Below are 22611 nucleotides of genomic sequence, written 5' to 3'. Positions count from 1 at the left end.
TCACTGTGGTCATAAGAGGGATTTCCCCTTTATTCTTTGAAAAATATTCACATTAGTCTACTAAACGATATAACAGTATACAACAAATCTACACTTTCCAGGACCAATATAGCTACTTGTGCAGGGGTGTTCAAGTCCAGTCCTCAAAGGCCACCAAGCGGCCAGATTTTAGGGATATCCCTGCTTGAGCACAGGTGGCTCAATAGCTCAATTGAGTCACCTGTGCTGAAGCAGGAATATCCATAATACCTGGCCTGTTGGTGGCCCTTGATGATTGGAGTTGGCCACCTTTGCACTAGTGCTTCGAACTATAATTAAGCGAAAGCAGCATTCCTATTAAAAAAAACAAAAAACCTTAAATAATGTTTTTACTTAATTGGAACAGAGGGACCCCCTATTCCCAAGATAATGACCAGTGACGGTGCTGGTGCTCCATGGCTGCTGGTGTCAACCAATGGAATGTCGTAATCGATTATATTGGGCTTCCTATTGGCTTGCGGATCCTGTGAGTTTTTGTTTCCCACAGAAGGAACTTTAAACCCGGTATCTACACTGCTAATTATTTCAGGACTGGGGCTCCCCGGTGCTGAAAATAGCACACTTTAGCACCACAGGCCTTCCGGTTCCAGTTATGTAGAAAGAAATCCCCAGGTGGGATTGTTGCTTTAACATTACCAGTGAATCTATTTTACATGTATGGATTGTCTGAGTGGTTATAGCAGGGGCGGTCAACTCACAGCCAAGGGCCACCAACAGATCAGGTTTTAAGGATAGCCCTGCTTCAGCACAGGGGGCTCAATCAGTGGCTCAGTAATTTTAATAGCCACCTGTGCTGAAGCAGGGATATCCCTAATACCTAACCTATTGGTGGCCCTTAATGACTGGAGTTGGCCAACCCTAGGTTATAGGGTCATGGTAGCACGGGCATGGAGTACCAATACTTATCTTTCACAAACATAAGTATTAACATACTTCTTCACTTCCTTTTTTTTTAATGGAAAAAAAAAAAAAACCCCAAAACGAATTATTTTAAGAAAAAGCTCTTTCGGTTGGAAGAAGAAATAGTGTCCAAATCTTTCTAACGAGCTTTTCTCCAATGTTTTGAATCTAATGGGAAAGTATCACTCGTTTTTACAGGCTCTTTTTCCACTTGTTAGAAGCAGCTTTGTTGTGAATAAAAATAGCTCTCTGTTTATTGTGATCGGGTCGCTTACACATTTTTTCCCAGTCTCCGGGATTTCTTGGCATACCACGTATTCGAGTTGTGTTGGCAGAAGCGCCCTTATACTTTCCTATCCGACGGTCTCAGAATGCAAAGTGACCAACTTTGTTCGGCCTAACATCAATGAACCTTGCGGAAGCAGAAACTCCAAGGTAACAACCCTGAATCAGATTAACCCTTTCACTGTCAGGGAGGAGTCAGCCACACAGTACGTGGAGGGTATGGAATTAGCTTTTTTTCCCCCTCAAAATGTTTTACCAGCGACGACTCACTGAGATAAATATCTAGTTTTCAGAATAAAGAGTGTGACTTTATTGCGTATAGCATGCGGGCAGCTATGTTTTGACTTCAGTAGAGAGATGCTATATCGTGTGTGTGTGTATTTAACAGGCTATGCTGAAAAGCTGAGTAATGCAGCCGGCATAATATTATAAGGGTCCATGTTAAAATGGATAAGAAGTAAAGAGTGACACACTGTGCTCATTTGCATGTCATTACCCAGAATCTCTCGCTGCAGTGAGAGCACTGTTCGCTAAGCCAGCGGTGCGCAAAGTGGGGGGCGCGAAAATTTCTAGTGGGGCGCAGCGGTTACTGAGGCCCCTTGCTCTTCCCCACAGCATTTAAATGGCGGGGGAGGTGTGAGACCTCTGTAACTCACCTGTTCTCTGCCGGCTCTTCGGCGACACGGCACCGCAACATCAAATGACACCGCAGGGTCAAGTGACGTCACATGTCGCCATGGCAACGCATGTCAAATGACACGGCGGGGTCACGTGATGTGACATCACATGACCCGCAACGTCATTTGACTCAGAGTCTTTGGAGAGGGGTGGTGAGAACGCTGCGGCTCCCGGGCAGGGGGCGCAGCTCAAGAAGTTTGTGCACCCCTGCGCTAAGCGATAATGGGGAAAGACAAGATTTATGAAGAAACTTATATTCATTATTTCTAAAAGAATCCAGATCTTTTTGGATTAGATTACACCTTTAAAGTACAAAATATATTTATTTTGACTGAAATTGTATGTTCAAACTGGACATGCTGCCTATATTTCCATCTCGGACATTCATCAGGGCTTAGCATATAAAGAATGCTGTGTGTTTACACACAACTGTGCATAGATCCAAGCTTCCAATGCAGTGCAGGGCCTGGGAGTACCTAAAAGGGAGTGGAGAATAAGTGTGACAGATTGTAATGTTGCTGTTCCTCGCAAGAGGGCAATGGAAGCTCTGAAAACAGATTGGGTAACAAGCCAGTGAAATAATAGCAAGGGATTGCCAGGTGCAATTATCAAACTCATTTAGCACTTGGAGCCAGATCCACAAAATGGTGCTAAGCTTTAGCATGCCCCAGATCCCATTCATATGAATGGAAGTAAAAGTGTACTTAAGTTTAGCACCCTTTTGTAGCCCTGGCGCTTGGGGTCATTTTTTGTTACAATCAGTGACTACGGTACGGGACATTTATACAATTGTCAGGTGTTGGAAGAGTCTATTAAGAAATGAAAACACTGTAGGGGTTGGGTTATCATCAGACAATGAACTTGGGGATGCTAAGGCTGTCAGGTGACATTCTGAGCTTATTTATAAGTGGGAAACGTGACAATGGGGAGAACAGATAAAGAGGGATGAGTTAAAAAGGGAAGAGTGAAGCGAATAGGAAATGGAGAGGATTATGAGAAATTAATTTGTGGTAGAAAGGAATGGGAAATGTAGAATGAAATAAGAGGGTGTGAAAAGAGGGTGGAAATGATAGCAATAATGAACAAGGAATAAAAATAGGAAACAAGATAAGGATACAGAGATATAATTCTCCAAAACCAGTGGGATTTAAGGTTTCTGGATGGAAAAATAATATATCCCATTGTAATGGAGAAGTGCCATTTTATGCCACAGAAAGAGATGAGGGAGAAAGGCAGATCAAAGCAAAGAATGGAAGAGGGAGACAGAGACACGGAACAAATCAGAAAGGAGATGAGTTGGGAATGAAAAAGTAGAGATACGGAAAAGCACCATGAAACAGGAGAAAAAACAAAGGAAAGGAGAAAGGGAAAAAAAAGAAAAAGATGAACAAAATAAGGGGGTGGGTGAGGGCTGGGAATGAAAGGAAGGGGGTAGTAGATAGAAAAAAAATACCCACAAAAAAAAACAGAGAAAGAAAAGAAAATACAACCAGAGGAGAAAGGAGGGACTAGGACGGGAAAGAAAGGGGATTGGAGATAGAGAAGAATTAATGAGAGTTAGATAAAGGAGAAGGGGGATGGAGAGTAGAAAGAGAAGGGGTGATTGAGATAGAGAAAGAATGGAGCTAGAGAAAGGGAAGGAGGGATACGGCTAGAGGAGAAAGAATGGAGGGAGATAGATGAGAAAAGGAGGGATGTAAATAAAGGAGAAAGAAGGGGGGAGATAGATGAGAGAAGGAGGGATGTAAATAAAGGAGAAAGAAGGGGGTAGATAGATGGGACAAGGAGGGATGTAAATAAAGGAGAAAGAAGGGGGAGATAGATGAGAGAAGGAGGGATGTAAATAAAGGAGAAAGAAGGGGGAGATGGATGGGAGAAGGAGGGATGTAAATAAAGGAGAAAGAAGGGGGAGATGGATGGGAGAAGGAGGGATGTAAATAAAGGAGAAAGAAGGGGGGAGATAGATGAGAGGAGGGATGTAAATAAATGAGAAAGAAGGGGGGAGATAGATGAGAGGAGGGATGTAAATAAATGAGAAAGAAGGGGGGAGATAGATGAGAGAAGGAGGGATGTAAGTAAAGGAGAAAGAGAAGAAGGGGGAGATAGGATAGGGAAAAAAACAATCTGAAAGGAGAGGGGGGTTAGGGGAGAGAGAGAGAGAGAGAGGGGGGGGGTTAGGAGAGGGGGAAGAAAGAGCTGCTGAGAGACTGATAGGAGGAGGAGGCATGAGAGAGAGGAGTGGGGGAGGGGAGCACAGGAGGATTGTGGGAGCAGGAAGAGGTGCCGAGCAGCCGCCGGAAGGAGGACACGATGCTCCCCGCGCCCCGCCAGCCGAGCCCCCCGCCGGCAGTGAGACATGCCCCGGCCACGGACAGCTGAGACCCGCCGCCGGTGAGTCCCTGGGGGTGGAGGGAGGGAGGAGGAGGACCCTTCCTAACAGCCGCCACCATTTTGGGCAGAGACGTTACGAGAGGCTGGGGGTTTATTTGCGGCCTTGCTCTCCGGAGCCTCCGCCCGTTGCGGGGTTTCCTTGGTGCTCCGTGTCATTTCTTTCCCCCGCTCCCGGGGCTGGAGGTGGGATAACACCCGGGTGTAGGCCGCAGGCTTCCTCCGGTCTCGAGTTTCGAGGCTCCCCGCCCGCTCGCTGCCTTTTGTGGAGGTGAGGCCTCCGGGGCCGGGAAGCTGTGACTCAGAAACGTGCCCCACCCAGCTCTGCCTCTAATAAATGCCATGTCAGGCTCTGCCCCATATGCCCTGCGCTGTACATGTCATTCTTCATCTACAGTGACGGCAATCTGATTTAAGTGGCAACTCAAGCAGTGCGCAGTGGTCCGCAGCCGATCGCCTACATAATCCTGCGAGTGCCTCATTTGCCTTCAGAGGGATACCATGCCAATGAGTTAATGGGGCACCGCAGGGATTAGGTTATACAATGGTGACCAGGTCTGGGGTGATATGCTTCTGAATGGAGATAATGAAGCGGTGACACCGAACTCATGCACGGCGACAAAGAACTAAGGCTGCGCTTATAGTGCCGGCGTCACGACCGCCGCGTCAAAACACATGTATTGTCTCTGTCATCGGTGCTTATAGTGCACGCGACTGAGCGACAGCGCTACCAGAAATCTGGTAGTCGCTGATATTTGATTTTTTTTCGGCGACAGTCTCCCCTTTTGGCCAATCGGAGAGCTTCTCCGTCCCGCTGCCTTCCCCCTTTATGACGTCGCTGGCCTTGTAGCCACCGACGTCGCCTAAATTTGAAATGCAACTTTCGCAATGGAGATGGGTGACGTCATCGGTCGCGTCGCCGGCACTATAAGCGCGGCCTGAAGGGGTTAAAGGGATCAGATCCGAGTGACATTCTTCATTGTGTGAAGCCTGAGACCTAGGCTGTCATCAGGAGTGTGTCTTTACACTGTACGTTTCTGCTGAGCCGTTACTACTTGTTTTGTTTTTTTCATAGATAAGGAATATTTGTTGTTAATGTATAATGCTGTGTATGGGGGATCAGCGCTGTGAGGCCTGTCTCTCCTGCCAAAGCCCCCAAATAAACCTATGTTATTTTGCTTATTAGGAATTCCTGGTTTACACCAATTTTTGAAATGTTGATGTGTTGTAACCTTTAGAAATGTAATATACTTAGGAGTAGATCTGAGAGCAAATACTCTTGTTAATCTCCGCACTTGCCGATTTTAATTGTAAGCTCTTCGGGCCGGGGGCTCCTTTTCTCCAAAAGTTCCATTTGTTTTGATGCACTTATCCCAACTGTAATATTATTTTCCCTATATTGTAGTATTCATTAAAAAAAATAAGCTGTGCGCTCATTGATATATTTTTTATATACAGTAGGGCCCCGCTTTACGGCGCTCCTCTTTACAGCGTTTCCCAATGTATACCCATATTCATTAGGTTCGGCGCTTGTTACGTTTTTGTGGCGATTTTCGTCATGACGTGCACAGCAGCAAAGTATCCGGCTGTCACTAAACAACAGTTTTAGCGCGTGCGCAACTCCTTGTCAGATGCCATTTGTCAGCGAAACAGTCGGGTTACAGCTCTGCATCTCTGTTTTCAAAGGTACAATACAGTACAGTAGGGCCCCGCTTTACTGCGATTTCCGCTTTACGGCGGCGGCGGCCTGGAATATATATATATATTGCCCATGTGGCAGGCAAATGTCTTGGTTTCAGCACCGCTAAAGAGAGATTTCTGCTTTTTGTGTTCTGGGACCTGGTAATTGACAAGCTACAGTACCTGTAAACTTAAAAGCCTAGGTTCACTAAACATGAGTGTCGCCAATACAAATGAATGGTCGTGTTAAAATTTAAAGCAACCGTTACCTGTTTCTTTCTTTATATTTTTAAAACCTTTGTGTTTTTTTTTCCGTTTTTACCTGGATGTTTCTGTCAAGCAGTTGAGGCTTCCTATTGGCTCGCCTGACACATGGGATTTAAATACCAGGAAGTACCAGTGCTACCTTTACCGATTAAGTATCTTGGGAACCAGAGGTCCTTGGAGCTAAAATTAACGCTTTTCAGCTCCGGGGACCCCATAATCCCATCCTGGTATGAAACAAAAGAGGGGTGGGGTGTAGGATTGGAAGGAGTGCTCCTTTATCAAGTATCACCATATCCTCTAACAATTGTGTATTCCTCAATGACTTATGATAATGCATTTTTCTTAACTATGCAGTAACTACAGCAGGGCTTCGCTTTTCGGCGATCCGCCGATACGGCGGCATCGAGAAGGGGGCCGCCATCTTTGATCCTCAGTCGCGCTTGCGCAGAATGGGCGGTTGCGCCCGGCGCGCATGCGCAGACCGTTGTCTGCACGCGCATACCGTAGTTTGCGCACGCAGACCATAGGCCGCGCATGCGCAGAACGGCGAAAACGCAGTTCTGTGCATGCACAGAACTGAAAATCGCCGGATCCGCTTTCCGGCGACTTTCACTATACGGCGGGCCCCTGGAACGGAATCCGCCGTATACCCGGGGCCCTGCTGTAACTAGTTGAAATAAGAGCTAACTCCTAGAAATCAGCTTTAATCATGTCTGTGTGTGTGTGTGTCTGTCGTACTGTTCTACCATAGGGTGGTGTAATAAATAGGGTTTTGTAAGAAACCACATTTCTAACTACTTTGATACTTTTCGCTACAGGCACCTAAAGGTGTTAGCATGAAATATAAACACCATACAAATACGAAAAGCACATCAGTTGTACTTTACAAATATATATTAATATCACCTAGTCTTATCTTGCCTATATCTATAGTGTCCATGTTGTGCATACCGTAGTTGCAGAGGTAAGTCATCAACTACATTCTTTGACTACTGAGGAAAAGGCGATTTTAAATGTTCTTTTTGACAGGAAAATTCTGTATTTAAAAAGGAAGGTACAGTATTTTGATATGACAAGTTCTGAAGATTAGGTGTCTTTGAGTTTTTCAATAGAAATATCAAGAAATTCCAAGTCAGGAAGTGCATTTAGTGTGGGTTTTTTTTTGCAAAAAAGGCACTTAGTGAGTTTTACCTCTACAATGACAATATGCAAGATGGGCCTAATGCCAGCCTGGGGTAGGTGATATTTGTTGATGTTGTAGTCTGTCGAGGTATTAAGGGCATAGCATGTAAATGCTCATGAATAATTATTTAGCGGTTACATTTCCATTTTCCCGTTCCTTTGTATCAAACTAACTGCAGTAAAAAGCATGCCCCTTGCTCTTCCGTTTCGCGCCTGAAGCGATCACATGACCAAGACGTGCCCCAGGTCTGATGGCATTGCAAAGGTTAATAATGAAAATTAACTACAGGTTAAAAAAAATAATAATATACACACACACTTGATGACAGACACTCCAATAATGTATCCAGCCACTGTATGGCTAGTGCATGTGTCAAACAGCAAATCAAAAGATAAATAAATACTCCACCAGACACCAATGAACCTTGCAGTGCTGTGTCTATTTCATCAGTCTGGAAGAGAGATTGTGTGTGTGTGTGTGTGTGTGTGTGTGTGTGTGTGTGTGTGTGTGTGTGTGTGTGTGTGTGTGTGTGTGTACGTGTACAGGGCTTGACAAATTGGGGGGGGGGGAAAGTAACTTGTCTGAAAAAAAGGCACTCCGTCCCCCCCCCAGACTAATTGTAACCCCGCTCCCTCTCTCCCCCCTAACTTTACCCGCTGTCGAGTGTTACCAGCGGCGTGGTGCGGTGTCTCCAACTTTAGTGTCTCCCCCTGCATCTCCTGTGAAAATGGCTGCGTTGTCATGGCAATGCAGTGTTCTTTGCCGCCGCACGGCCATTTTCACGGGAGATGCAGGGGGAGATACTGAAGTTTGACAGAGAGATGCAGGAAAATGTCAGGAGATTCCGCACCTCGCCGCAAGCGAGGGGGCGAGTTTCCGGGCGAGGACGCCCTGATCGACACTTATCGCAGTTTAATGGTGAACCCCCAAATTAGGAACTCTTAACAACATATAAATAACACATAAAGAGACTGTTCTCCCAAAACTGTCCCCTGTTTATCACTGGGAACTTCTCCCTCCTTTGTTTTCTTTATGGTCAGCACAACAAACTTTCTGACTGTTCCTATTTTGGAAGCAGGTTATGATATCACTCGTCCTTTTAGGTCCAAACATCAGTATTATAGTTTATTTCTATTGCACCAATAAAGTGTGCAGCACTTTACATAATAAACCATAAAATGCGAGGAAACAGTACAATTTATAGTACAAGTTCAGCATTAGGTAGGGGACGGAAGCCCTAGAGAGACTAATATCAATGTTACAAGCTATTGCTCAACCCTTGAAACTTGGGTTCTGGTCTATGCCTATTTAGAAATAGTCCATTGAAGCAGTCGACATTCTTTTATTACATTTAACACATGAAAACATTTGTATTTTATTCTGTATTGAGATGACAAGTTTATCGATCTAATTCCAGGCAAAAGCAAAACTTTGTTTTAACTGTATCTGTAAAATTCCCTTTACAGGCGAATGTATCATTTTTAGGGTTTCTTGTTTGTCTGTTTTTTTTTGTTTTTTTAAAAAAAATTTCAACTTCAATTTTATTGGTTTTTAACATGCATACATTGTGCCACAAACCATTGTTCTGCGTACCAACTTTTTTCGAACAATAACACAATATCCACACAAGACATCTACTAGGGACTACCTTCAACATTGGAAATGACTTACAAGACATACCAGACGGTGGACATAGGGGAAAGGACGGGGGGGGGGGGGGCAGGTGCCTCCTTTGCATGTGTTTTGGCTCCTTCTCCGGTTCCTGGTTTGTTTCGTATTTCTCCTAGGATCATTCACTCTGCTCCCTTCTCTTTTCTTGTCATCACTCTGTCGGGGCTGCCGTCAACGTTGAGCCTACCTGTCCGTTACTATCAGATCCCGTACAATCAATGGAGAACACATTTGCTTCTATCATTGAAATATTGCGGAAGTATCCACCCCTGGGATATCTGTCTGGGCCAACCATGGTGCCCAGACTTTTAGAAAAATTGGGCGGGTGTCGTTGACTAAACTCGTCAACTGTTCCGTCCGGCAGACATACCAAATCCTGTTTCTGATTTTGGGGATGACTGGTAATTCATTTTGCTTCCATAATGCTGCGATCTCGCATCTTGTGGCTGTTGTGAAATGCGCGATTAGTTTATGCGTCGCATTTGACAGACCCTGGATCCGCCTGCCCAATAGGAACACCCACGGGTACAGGGGGATCTCCAAATTGAGTATCCATTGTAACCATTCTCTAATTTGTTCCCAAATCGGGACCACTTTTGTGCAAGACCACAGCATGTGTTGCAAATCAGCCACTTCCCCGCATTGCTTTGGGCAGAGCGGGGAGTAACCCCTGACAAATTTAGCTAATCTTGACGGGGAGTAGTACCACCGCATAAGGACTTTATATGCGTTCTCCTTTAATGTGGTACAAACCGAGCTTTTTGCTGCTGCCTGCAGGATCCTGTCCCATTCCTCGTCCTCTAATGTCTCCCCTAAGTCTGATTCCCACTGTCTGATGTAACTGAGTCTTGTATCCTTAGGAGTCTCAGGACAGATCACCTCCATGTACATTCTAGATGTTAGTCCTCTAGTGTCCGTTCCTCGAGAACACAGCTGCTCGAAATTTGTTCTTGCTGGCCTGATTGGGGATTTGTTGTAAAAATCTCGGATCTGGAGGTATCTAAAGAATTCCTTATTTGGTATATCCTTTGTGGACTTCATTTATTCAAATGTTTTTATAAATTTTCTTCCCTCCAGATCTTTAAGCCGTGTAATACCCGACTGTGTCCAAATTTGCAAGTTATTTCTATTCATCCCTGGAGCGAAATCCGGGTTACCGATTATCGGTGTCATTAGGAAGTCTTTGGAAGTGAGATTACAGCTAATTTTAGTGGCCTCCCATACCCTTAAGGAATTGGCCATGGTCTGGAGCGGCATTTCCATCTTAATTAACCCTTTCTTGGGTAGCCAGATCAGGTTATGTAGTTCTATTGGTGCACAACAGCTTTTCTCCAGTTCCACCCACCTCCTTAAACTCGGGTCTGTGTGCCACTGGATAATTTGGCATAATTGGGCTTGTTTGTCTGTTTTTAATCATTTTTGTGTAAATTACCTTTTATGTCTGGCTTTTTTTTCTGACCGCATAATTCCTTGAGGGGGTTGAGAAATATGATACTTGGCAGCAATAAAGAAAATGACTAGTTGATATTTACATTTTTTTATTACCACGGTGTGGAAGTTATTAATATTTTAAGGACATTTTGAGACACCCCTCCTTCACCCTCAATGACCGTTGTACCCCTCCTTTCCCAGTGGATAGGTTCCCCCACCCCCCTTCCTCTAGTTTCCTTCTGTACCCCCACCTTTGGTATTCAGTGTTGGAAGAGGAGTGTGAAAAAACACTTTAATAAATATCAAAATGTCTTAATATAGTTATGCAAATTTGTTCAGTGTTCCCCAACGCTATTGGGAAACAAGATTCTATTCAATGGCGATTTTTCCGAAGGATGAGTCCTGGGAAGTGTATTTCTTGATGTTTGCGGTGATACTTCAGGTAGAGCAGCCATCCTCTGCTCAATACTGTACTTTCAATTTACTTAAACCGTTGAGTCCCTGGAGCTGATCTGGGGTTCTCCAACCTCTGTGGGTCCTCAGGTTCCCGGGACACCAGCTCCAGGCAAGAATATATGATAAGTGGGCACATTACGGCCACAGGGGTCAGACTATTTCCGTCAGCCAATTGAGAGCTGGAACATCATCGGGAGGGGACATTGCAACTTTCTATTGGGGACCCCGTGGCCAAATCTTTTGTGTGTGTGTGTGTGTGTGTGTGTGTGTACGTGTACCACAGGCACAAAAAAAAAGTCAATCTCTCGGGAACAGTGATCCTCCAGGACCCATGGATCAGCTGTGAGGGGGAGAGGGGGGGGGGGACATGTCTGTTCAGGTAATTACAAAAAAAAAAACACCTGAGATTGCTCTTTTAAACTCCTGCGCCTAACTTTGCAAAGCGATGAAACAGCAGAGAAGAATGTTAGAGAAGGTGTTAGAGATGCTGGATCTGTTTTTATTGCCGCTATATATATATATATTTATAATATACATTGCTAACTGAGAACGTGGCTTATATGACTCCTGCACATAATGAATACAAAAGCTAGTTAAAGGAGCAACTCCTCTTAGAGACAAATTAAACTAATAACAGTGGCAATTTTAGAAGATTATATATAGGTGATTGACGATTAAAGAGCTACACAAGTATAAGTATTTTAACATCGTTCTAAAAACATTACATGTCGATGTTACTCGAATTGTTATAAGATTTTTGCAAGTTTCGGCTAATCTCTTTTGTGGTAAGACTGAAGATCCTAAAATACACAGATCATTTTCTTGTTCTTTTGTGTAGAAGAACAATAAGTATCTGATGAGCATGGTTTTCTCAGGATTCATTAAAATAACATTGTGTGTCAGAAGAAGGTGACAAACTTTTTTTTGTATTTCAAAAGCAAAATGCCAAGACCTGTTTTACTGCACATGGGAACTGTTGTTGGAAAATCTGAATAATGGGTGCTTTTTTTTTTCTACCTGCTACGGGGGAATTTGAATTAATCTAAATGGTGCTGAACTGAGCGTTAAGCATTTGATGTTTCCGTCTTGCATGCTGAATCATGTTAAGTCGATGTAATGCTGATTAGTGGCATGTGCTATGACTGTCATCGTGATGGGGAACTTAGAAGGGGGATTGCCGGGGCATCTAAATAACCAGCTCCTTTCTATGGCCCAAAATAAATCCTCTTGTTAAGGCATTCCATTCAAGGACCACATGTACTAATGCCAGTGACATTAAGTCTGGGTGGTTGATGCTCCTTTAAGAAAAACTTGTAGGTGTCCGATTTTGTTAAATCATTTTTAAAACTGTGTAAACACGGTAAGCTGAGTCCTGGGAGGGGTTTGATTAGCTCTGGCTGCTCCCTTTTTTTTTTCTCATGTCATGACGTGCTCAGCAAATGCTTGTACAGCCAGAGCCCCCACCCACTCCCTTATCACTGACCATCTGATAAACAATAAGGGGAAAGAAAACAAGTGATTGACAAACACTTACCTATTGAGAGGCCCCTAACAAAATTCAACTGGTCATTTATTCCCCAAAAACTGATAGCGACCACATTGTTTTTTATTAGCATCATTATATTTCCATAGGGAAGCCAATTAGACTGTTACATTCTTGACTCAGGTATGTTTCCTGGTCGGTTACGAGTGATTGCAGCTACACATAGAACCAGATTGAATTGATGACTGATGCATTTGAAAAGTGATGCCTTTTTAACTAGATCAGGCAGTTAAGTATTGTTTTGTATGTATGTATGTATGTATGTATGTATGTATGTATGTATGTAATCTCGATCACATGTGAGAAGTTATCCGGGAAGTGTTGTGTACAATGTGGGAAAATGACAGAAGATTGGTTGAACTGCAACCCAGCAAAGAAGCATGATGAACTCACCGGGTAGTATAAAAATAAAAAAAAGTTTATTGGTTTACATATTAAAAAGCATACTGGGGACAAAACAGGGGAAAATCTCCCCCCACGCGTTTGACGCTAACAACGCGTGTGACCTGGCATTTAGGGTGAAGTTTCACTGCTTTTATCTCTCCCTTAATGTCTGTTGCAGTTGCCCTAATGAATGGGATTTGTATCCATAACTCAGATTATTTTAGGGGAAAGGAATACAAGGAGAACAGGTCTTTCTCCCCTCTCCCCATCTAGCTTTATACCACTTCACATCGCTTATGGATCTATGCAGAAAGCATTTTTATAGATGAACTGGCATCTTAGGTAGGGATGAAGCCAACGTTATGGCACCTGTTGACGTGCTCCAATCGTTGAAAAAGCAAGGTAGCTCCTCCCACCTGCGCACGGGCGGCTGACTCAAAACAATGGTCGCTTGTGCGTTGTGATTGCCCCGCTGCAACGCTCCAGCCACAATACTAAAGTTTGCGAAGTCTGTAGCGCAGTCGTTCTGTTATGATAAACTGCCCCCATGTGTTTAGTTTGTTGCCTGCTGCATTTTGCTTCCGTTCTGCTCTTTTACCTGCAAGAAGAAGAGCTGAGAGAGTTTGGCTGGTATTTGTGACAAAGGGAGTTGTTGCTTTTGCTATCTCTTGATCCGTGTCTCTCTGGTTATTTTGTGCTGTAGCCCCTGACACCTTTTCATTGTGTGGGTTTTCATAAACGTTTTAATACTTTTTAACATCCATTCTTTCCTTTCATTGATGTGCTATAGTGTCCTGTAGTACCCACACCACTCTCAATGGTGGGTGCCCTTTGCCTCTTCAATGGTCAACCTGTAGCATTTCCTTGGTATTGTGACATTCTGTGCGTTTCTATGTTCAGAGGTTCAACGTGCAGTGGCCATTATTGGCATTTAACACCTATTAAAGTGATTTGATGTTAATCAATACGTTATCGCACTATAATCAATAAATCCCTTTATTCTATAGAACACCATGTCAAATTATAGTATGGTGAATACACCCTTGAGAACCCAAGGGAGAGATGTGTGGGTTTATCTCTTCTTTTGTTTCTCCCAGCTCCATTTTATATTTCGTGATGAAGGTTTTGTACTTATGAGGGTGAGCACAAGTCTTGTGCTCCTGGAGCGTGCCCCATTTGTTCCTTGTGTGTTGAAATATGGGGAAGTGGCAGTGAATCAGCTGGTAAAAGTCACACCTGTGGTCATGTTTTTAGACCAGGTTGCCCAATGCTGCATAGTCAATATGCTCTGAAGTCGTCCATTGATTAGTGAAGCGTCAATCCTCATCTAAATTAAAGGGGTCGACTGTTTCTGTAACGAAGGGAAAATGGCTTCAGAGTATCAACTAGGGCCTAGAGGAAGGGCTCTTTATAACGGTCTAGGACATTTGGTCTGCGACCAAGTGACTGCCTGCGTTTAGCCGCAGGGACACTCGCCTGCCACCCTCTTTGTCGCCAAGGTAAATCCCCAACCTTAGCTTTTACCCTGCAACCCCCTAATCTTAACCCCTAATACCAACGCAATACCCCTTACCTTAGAAACCTTAGCCCCCTACCTGCTAAAACCCCTAAAGTTAACCCCCTACCCTAGAACTTACCTTATCGTAGAAGTGGCCGGCATTGGAGGTTTCCTCTCCGGTCAAACGCCGGCGGGGGCTTGGTCGCAGCGAGACGGCCGCGTCCAAATGTCCCATTCCGCTTTATAAAGCCGCATTAACAAATTGGGACTTGTAAAGCTGCTGTTTTTGTCAGAATGTTGACGGTTCATCAGTGTTGAAATGTTTTTTTTTTTTTTTCTCCATAAAAACAGCATTTTGTGGTTAACCTTTTCATAAAGGGGCTTTTGCTGCTCTCCAAGGGTGTGCCTAATTGATACAGAAAATACATAAAAAAAAAAAACTGACTTACAAATTTTGGATTATTTCATCTGATCCTACAAAACAAGAAGCATGAAATTCAGGTTTTACTTTCTGTTTGTCAACTCCAGGAAAAGGCATCTTTGCTGTAAATACATTAAAGGCACAGTATACATAGAAGGGAGGAGGGGAGGCTTCGGGGAGCGGGGAGGAGAGTGTGGAGGGAAAGCAGCGTGAGTGCCTGTCTGTGTGTGTGTGTGTGTGTGTGCATGAGTGCCTGTCTGTGTGTCTGTGTGTGCCTGTGTGTGTGTGTGTGCCTGAGTGTCAGCGTGTGAGTAGGGCAGCCTGCAGCAGCTCCCTCCTGCAGCCCGGGAGCCCGAGCCCGTGGAGGGAGGGGGGGGGGGGGGAAGGAGGGGGGTAGCGGGTCCCTCCGCTTAAACCACACCCCCCTCCGGTTAAACCACGCCCCTCCCTCCCACTCCAGCCCCGGCTCCCGCTCCATACAGACCGCATATCGCGGTCTGTGTCTATCGGCGCCCCGCCTGTCTGCAGTGCGGGCGCGCTGACTGAGGGAGCGGGGCCTTAGCCTTAGGCTGAGTCCCCGCTGGCGCTGAGCACGCTCATGCTTGGAGCATGAGCGCCGGGTGTCCTGCAACTTGCGGGGGGGAGGAGGGGGGTGGGGGCGCATTGCGGGCTATCGAGCAAGCGGGAAAGTTTAAAAAATGTGTTTAGTAAAGCGCTGAGCGTGTGTGCACGCGCATCGCGTGAGCGGGAACATTGTGTGTGTGTGTGTGTGTGTGTGTGTGTATATATATATATATATATATATATATATCTATCTATGTATGTATGTATGTATGTAACCGCGCCAAGCTCAGCACAAGCAGGGACTCAGCCTAACTGAGCAGCAAAGAGGAGGGGATCATTTGTGCTTTAACCATATCCTTCAGTAACTTTACAGCGGGATAGATGGAAGAACTGGAATCCAACTGGCCTATTGTTAGACCGCAGAAGGGGACAAATCTACGCGATATGTTCATCTTCCGTCTCTGTTTTCAGATCTCACAGATGTCAGGTTTTTAATTACAAATGAGTTCTTGGAAAATAGTGACCATGTTTTTGATGTTTCCCAAATATTTTCTGCTTCTGCTGCTTCATAAGGGTGAAAAATAGAAATTGTAAAACTTGGTTCTTGGCTTCAATAAGGTGTGTGTGTGTGTGTGTGTGTGTATCTCGCTATCTCGCTATCTCTCTATCTCATCTAGCTATCTCTCTCTATCTCTATCTAGCTATCTATGTAGCTAGCTATCTAGCCATCTAGCTATCTCATCTAGCTATCTTTCTTTATCTGTGAGGCTTCTCGTGTAACTGCTGTTATTTTGAGTTCCACTAAATGGCCTTATAATGCTTTTTTTGGTGTGCTTGTAACAAGCTCTTAGCAATACACCCCTCCATAAAATGTGACCGGCCGAGGAAGGGTAGCTAGGCAACTAGGATTTTAAAATGGAGAACATCTGTCTGGTTCCATATAGACTTTGTGTCGTATGGTTGATTGTTTCTGAAATGGCTGAGAAATACATTACAACAGTAATAAATGTTCAAGAAGGGGCATTTATGACATTTAAATGATTAATGTTGTGTGCAGTGGAAATTATTTGGGTTCACATGGGATTACTTTTCTTTTTCAAATCTGTTATGAAATGTTTGGGGCTCCACATGGCTTTATGCTTAAGGTTTTTTCCTTGTTTTTGGGGGGGTGGGGCAGGATTCAAAGAGGTATTCTTAACAAAGATATGTATGGTAATCAGCATCTATCTGTAAGCACTCCCAGCCACATTTAGCACCTAATATAAAATAAAAAGTACAAATTGTCCAAATCTGCAGGTCATTGTTGGTTCTTGCACATTCTGACCCTTGCGCGCCATGACTCACCACAGTGACAAACTGGGGAGTCTATAAAAGGTTTCCATTATTAAATACAGTATGCGACAAGGGTTGCCATCTCCAGTCCTCAAGGGTCACCAACAGGTCAGATTTTCAGGATATCCCTGCTTCAGAACAGGTGGCTGAGTCTTCAAATGAGTCACTGATTGAGCCACCTGTGCTGAAGCAGGGATATCATGAAAACCTGACCACTTGGTGGCCCTTGAAAACTGGAGTTGGCCACCCCTGCTCCAAACTGTATCATCTTTATAATCTGTTTTTCCACATTCATCAGCATTGGTTTATCTAAGTAAGCGTAATGATTTATGTAAAGAGATTTCAAAGCAATAATGCACCCTTTAGGAGGGGGTTTTAGGCAGGTTAAACATGTTTGTTTGTTTGTTTTGTAAAGGTTTAAGATCTGTTAGTCAAATTGTATGATAGCACTGTTTCAGAAGGGTGTAATTGTTGTGATGCATAACTGGTAGCAATGGGCTCTGCCCAGGCACTAAGAGCTCTCAATACAGTCGCTCGCTCTTCCTCATAACCGGATGTAGTAGTTAAGTTGTTCACACCCAGTGGAAGAGCACTGTGATTTTAGGTGTGTGACACAGAGAAATCGTGCGTATGCGGAAAGCTGCCATGCCGCTTACTAAGTAAGTTATTAAAAACTGGTGATAGCACTGTCAATGCCCATCAGAACAATGGCACTCGGATCCCTAATAAAGTATATAAAAATGCTTTAACAGTATCCCGCAAATATCCCTGACGCCCCAAAGGGGTTTGAGTGCAGAAGATATACCTCGGTGCTCACAGCATGGAATCTTCAGCGTCTCTATCTCCGTCCCAGGTATTGGGGATCATAGTGCTGCTGTTCGGATGGACATCATTGCTATTAACGAATAGGACAACAAAGGCTGCGCTTAAAGTGCCGGCGACGCAATGTCACGGCAAAACAAATGTATTGCCGCCATCGCTTGCGCTTATAGTAGAAGCGGCGCGACAGCTTGGTCGCGATCACTGGACGTCAATTTAATGTTTCCAGTGATAGCAGCGTGATGTCACCGTTGCGTCACCGGTGACTGCACTATAAGCGCAACCTCATCCAGTCGTTGCAGTGTAGGTGGAACCTACACTAAATTGTCCTCTTTGATTAGTGACTGTGCAGTGTTTTATTCTGGCAATCGGATTCTTTTCGGGGGCTTTTGTTGGCAAAAATGGCATGGTTTTGTAGGCTTTTTGTGTCTCTTACATGAACATCGTACTCGGTCTGTGGCTAGAAAGCTCTCCCGTCCTGCAGCAGTATTTAAGAAGGAAGTTCAACGTAATTGGTCAAGAATTTATTTTAACATCTTCGTGTAATTAGGTTTCTTAGAAATATTCAGTCACCCTTATAGCAATAGTTATTTATTTGTTGCGGAAAATGAATATGAATGGCTTTTTGTCTAAAATACTGGATTCAAGCATATCAATTACTTGTGTTTATCTGTTTGACGAACAATGGCACAATAGTTACTTTGCAACCAGACGAGCAATGCTAAACACTTGTCCTGGGACTTTGGAGACTAGCAATCAGTTTTACCAGCAGAAGACGTTTTAAAGTGCCGTAGTTCACTTTGGTCATAGATAGGACTGCTCTTTTATTTTGATGTACTTACTCGCTTTTAAATATTTTATTGACCATAAAATATGCCTCAAGGGGCAAACCTAATTTTAAATGATTGTGAATATTGCAATACGTTAGGCTGCTTTTCTCTAGTTTACATTAAAGATGTTAGTAAGATCGTATGTTCTGGTTCTCAAATCCATCCTCAATATCTCCATTATTACATCATGTTGTGGCATTTAGCCAATCGGCATTCAGGATCCTATGGGAGTCACCACCAGGCATAGCTCTGCAAGCATTCCACGACACGGAGTCTCACTCCCTTCTTAAGCTGGACGGTACAAACATTCTGGTAGTAAGCTTATAACCTATATTAACCAGATGGCATCATTTATAATACATTGTGTCAGACTATACCATAACTTGGGACTGTCGCCTCGTGTGAATTACGGCTACTGTTTTTATTTTATTTTTTGCCATCTCCCATTCTGTTCTTTGATGGTCTATTGAACATTTGTTTTTTCTTTTAATTGACCTCTCTGCTATTTTTCAATATAAATAGATTCTGAAATGATCCTATTTCACGTTTTTTTTTTGCTTGCTTTTATATAGTTATACAGTGATTACGGATTGTCTGTTTTTACCCGAAAATGGGAAACTCGCACCGAAGCAAAATGCTTACTAAGGGCTGTTGTGCTATGGAACACCTCTCAGTGATTCTTCATAGTAATGGTGGGCCGACATGTCCCATCAAATTCAAACCATTGCTGTAGTTACTAAGCGGAGCTTAGCTCCAAGGCATCATTCACTTCTTTTCCCAAAGTGACATAGCGGCTTTATTTATTTTTGTAGTAAGGCACAAGACTAGTCTGCCCCATGTATTGTAGGTTGAATAGATCAATTCGCATGGATCAATTTTAAAAGTCTGTTTTTCTCTCAGGCTGACTGTAACTGCACATACAGTGCACCTACTTGTCACTGCAGAATGCTAGGTAGTGAACGGTCAGTACATCACACTGCAATGTTACACAGGGTACGCTGGAAACGTATTTTTTCTTACTTTTATATATAAAGCATGTATATTTCTACATTCTTATCTAAACTGATATAAATCTGTAGAAATCCTGATTGTGTGGCTAACATAATGGCTGCCTTTCAGTTTAAATCAATCCTTCAGTCAGTGTAACTCAGCAGCTACAATGTATCTTGATATTAAGGTAACATTATCTAGTGTTACAGTTTGCAGCTCAAGTTGCTGGAAACATTAACAACAAATGATCCCAAACGGGAAAGTGTGTCAAAGATCTTGCACTGCTGGGGAGGTGGGCACAAACTTTCTGTGCTGCGCCCCCATGCCTGCTCTCCCCCAGTGTCGCCCCCCCCCCCCCACCCCCTTACCTTTAATCCGGCATCAAATGACACAGATGGGTCATGTGACGTCACATGACCTCGCAGCGTCATTTGACATGTCGCCCGAAACCAGCTGAATTCAGGTAAGGGAGTTACAGAGGCCTTGCACTGAAGAGCGCGGGTCCTCTAACCGCTGCGCACCCTAGTTTGCGCACCCCTGGGCTAACACGTGCTATAGAAATCAAACGATGCTCAGTATATTAAATCTCATTAAAAATGTAATCAATTAAAAAAAAAAAAGTCACCATTATCTAATACTACAGATCTGATTAAAAAAAACATAAGACTTCGCGTTTTTGCTGCTTTAAATACAGTATTGTCACCCTTTCTTCATTGGGATGATGTTGGTTACATCCTCCCTGTCAGGTGCTGATGGAAAACCAGAACCTGAATATAAAGAAGGAGAAAAACTGGAAGAGCACTACTGTAGGTATCAAAAAAGTAGAAAGGAGGGTGTGTATCCCATAAAAAGATTATTTATTGGTCATGGAAAAACAGGGCGATGGAGAGCCCTACCAACGTTTCACGCTTCACAGAGTGCTTTCTCAAGGTATACATATCACAACTTTATTAACATATATATATAGACACAGAATGACATAACCAGCCAATACTCGCAGCTCACATGTGATCCACCCACTTTGATTGCTAATGGTCTTCTGATGTGTATACACCTAATCAGTATATTCAGACACAGAGACGACAGTGACTAACTCCGCCCCCAACTACCAATCCGGAGACATGCGTGGTCTAGCAACCCCCAGTAGTACGCGTTTGCGCAGTAACCAACTGAGGGAGAGTCCTCAATGCCAATGGAGGCCGTGGGGCGTGGGGAGAGCGCGTCATCAAATGGCCCTGACTGTATTCCTCACTGGGGCGCTAAGTGCGCGCGCAACTGCGCTCTGCAAGACACTAGTCCCTCCCTGCAGTGGGAGCAGACACAGTGAGCTCCGGACCATCGGCGGAGTGCGCTTGCGCAATACCAACCGTCGTGTCAGAGGCTCACAGAATACCCCAAGTGCGGGGTGGGAGAATGAAAAGCCAGACCGCAGAATTATGCGCAGCACAGAGGGTGAACACATAGTGTGCCGTATAATACAAACACATAACATTATTCAAATCAATAAACTTCAAATATATATTAACAAAGAAAACATATTTGTAGAACCCCCTGTCTTAATCTCTTCTAAATGATGTTAATCGACCAGAAGGGGTAAATAAAAACTATCACTTGACATATGTATAGTCAAACCAACATCCTGATTTGTTTAGGGAGCTGATGATGGTGAGTAAATAGAGTGGATATAGAATGGCAAGCAAAGAACATGAGTGGAGAAACCTAATATAATGTGATGATAAGATATTATTTGTTTAGAAAGGTTCCCCCATACATATATGCCCATGGTTGCTTAGCACATATATCCTCTATACAGGCATACCCTGCTTTAAGGACACTCGCTTTAAGTACACTCGCGAGTAAGTACATATCGTCCAATAGTCAAACGGCAGCTCACGCATGCGCCTGTCAGCACGTCCTGAACAGCAAAGTTGAATTCCTTACCTGCACCGAAGCTGTGCGCAAGCGGGGAGACTATAGAGCCTGTTACAAATGCATTATTTACATCAGTTATGCACGTATATGACGATTGCAGTACAGTACATGCATGGATAAGTGGGAAAAAAGGGAGTGCTTCACTTTAAGTACATTTTCGCTTTACATACATGCTCTGGTCCCATTGCGTACGTTAATGCGGGGTATGCCTGTATAACCTTAGCTAGTACATCCAGCTGTTGAAACATAACAAAGTGTATAACAGATATACGTATAATTGACAGGAAAAAATACTCTATCATAGCTTCCAAGATCATTTTGAAGCTTATTAAACAAACAAGTGCAAAAAGAGGTAAGAGCAACCAGTTAAAGGGAGGAGAGCAACATATTGAGGAAACATTTTGAAAGAATGACATCCTCAAAAAAGCGCCTTAATAGAAGGGCATCTTGTTAAAAAATAATAAATAAAAGAAAAGAAAGAAGACTGAAAAGAGAAGGCATAATCAAGACAATAATATTTACAATGCAATCATAAATCAGATTGTATTAAGTTACATGATTAAATAATAGACCAACTCAAAGGGGAAAAAAAAGCAAAAAACTACCAAATCAAAAATAATGATCAAGAGCCAATTGAGATACATGTTCAAATTGCGTTAAACATTCCATTCATCAAGTTATGTTAAGAATTATATTGAAAATTTTAATGTACAGGTGCAGTGCACATGCATAAGTGCAATCCATGGGTGGCTCAATATTAAAGGGTGTTCACTATGGGATCATGATCCATATTCCGACAAAACCTACCCAAAAGATAAAGGGTGGTCTAATTATCCAGAAACGGACCCAGATCCCAATCGGTGTTAAGGCTAGAAGGAACTCTTGTTTTGATAGTAAATATCCAAAAGAGTTCTCGTCGATTCAGCGCATTCAATTTGTCACTACCTCTGATGGAACAAGAGACTTGTTCAATTCCCATAAAGGACAAACCTGACACGCCTCCCTGACTACAACATGAGAAAAATAATTGAAAAGGAAATCTTAAAAAGGATCTTTTGATAAATTCTGTGAGATTTATTTGATCTGAAATTGTACATTTATGATCCCTTAGAAATGTATATGAATTATACCATGTCGCCCTCAGCCTCCCTTTCCTCATCCCAATTATTATTATTATTATTTTAATCCCTCCCAAGTCTCCTTTTATAATTTATGAAAACGTTCAAAATGAACAGTTGAAAAGGAAATCTTAAATTCGAGGAAAGAGAATTTCTGACTCGTGGCAGCTGAGGGGTTAAGCTTCTGTATTCGAACGTTGCT

The 22611-nt window shown here is 43.4% G+C and overlaps 1 protein-coding gene across 5 annotated transcripts in view; it reads left to right on the top strand.

Moving 5' to 3' along the window:
* The first annotated feature begins 4117 nt into the window (after positions 1-4117).
* RC3H1 (ring finger and CCCH-type domains 1) overlaps positions 4118-22611 on the top strand; it is a 58449-nt gene continuing 39955 nt past the window's right edge. For 3 of the 5 annotated variants that reach the window (XM_075616665.1, XM_075616668.1, XM_075616667.1), the window contains exon 1: positions 4118-4293. The gene's annotated coding sequence lies outside the window, so the exon portion shown is untranslated. The remainder of the gene's footprint in view (positions 4294-22611) is intronic. The other 2 variants (XM_075616666.1, XM_075616663.1) reach the window with 1 other exon arrangement.

Source organism: Ascaphus truei, chromosome 10 (assembly GCF_040206685.1).
Source record: "Ascaphus truei isolate aAscTru1 chromosome 10, aAscTru1.hap1, whole genome shotgun sequence".
Lineage (NCBI taxonomy): Eukaryota > Metazoa > Chordata > Amphibia > Anura > Ascaphidae > Ascaphus > Ascaphus truei.
Note: the sequence above shows the minus strand (reverse complement) of the source record. Positions and strands in the feature narration are given on the sequence as shown.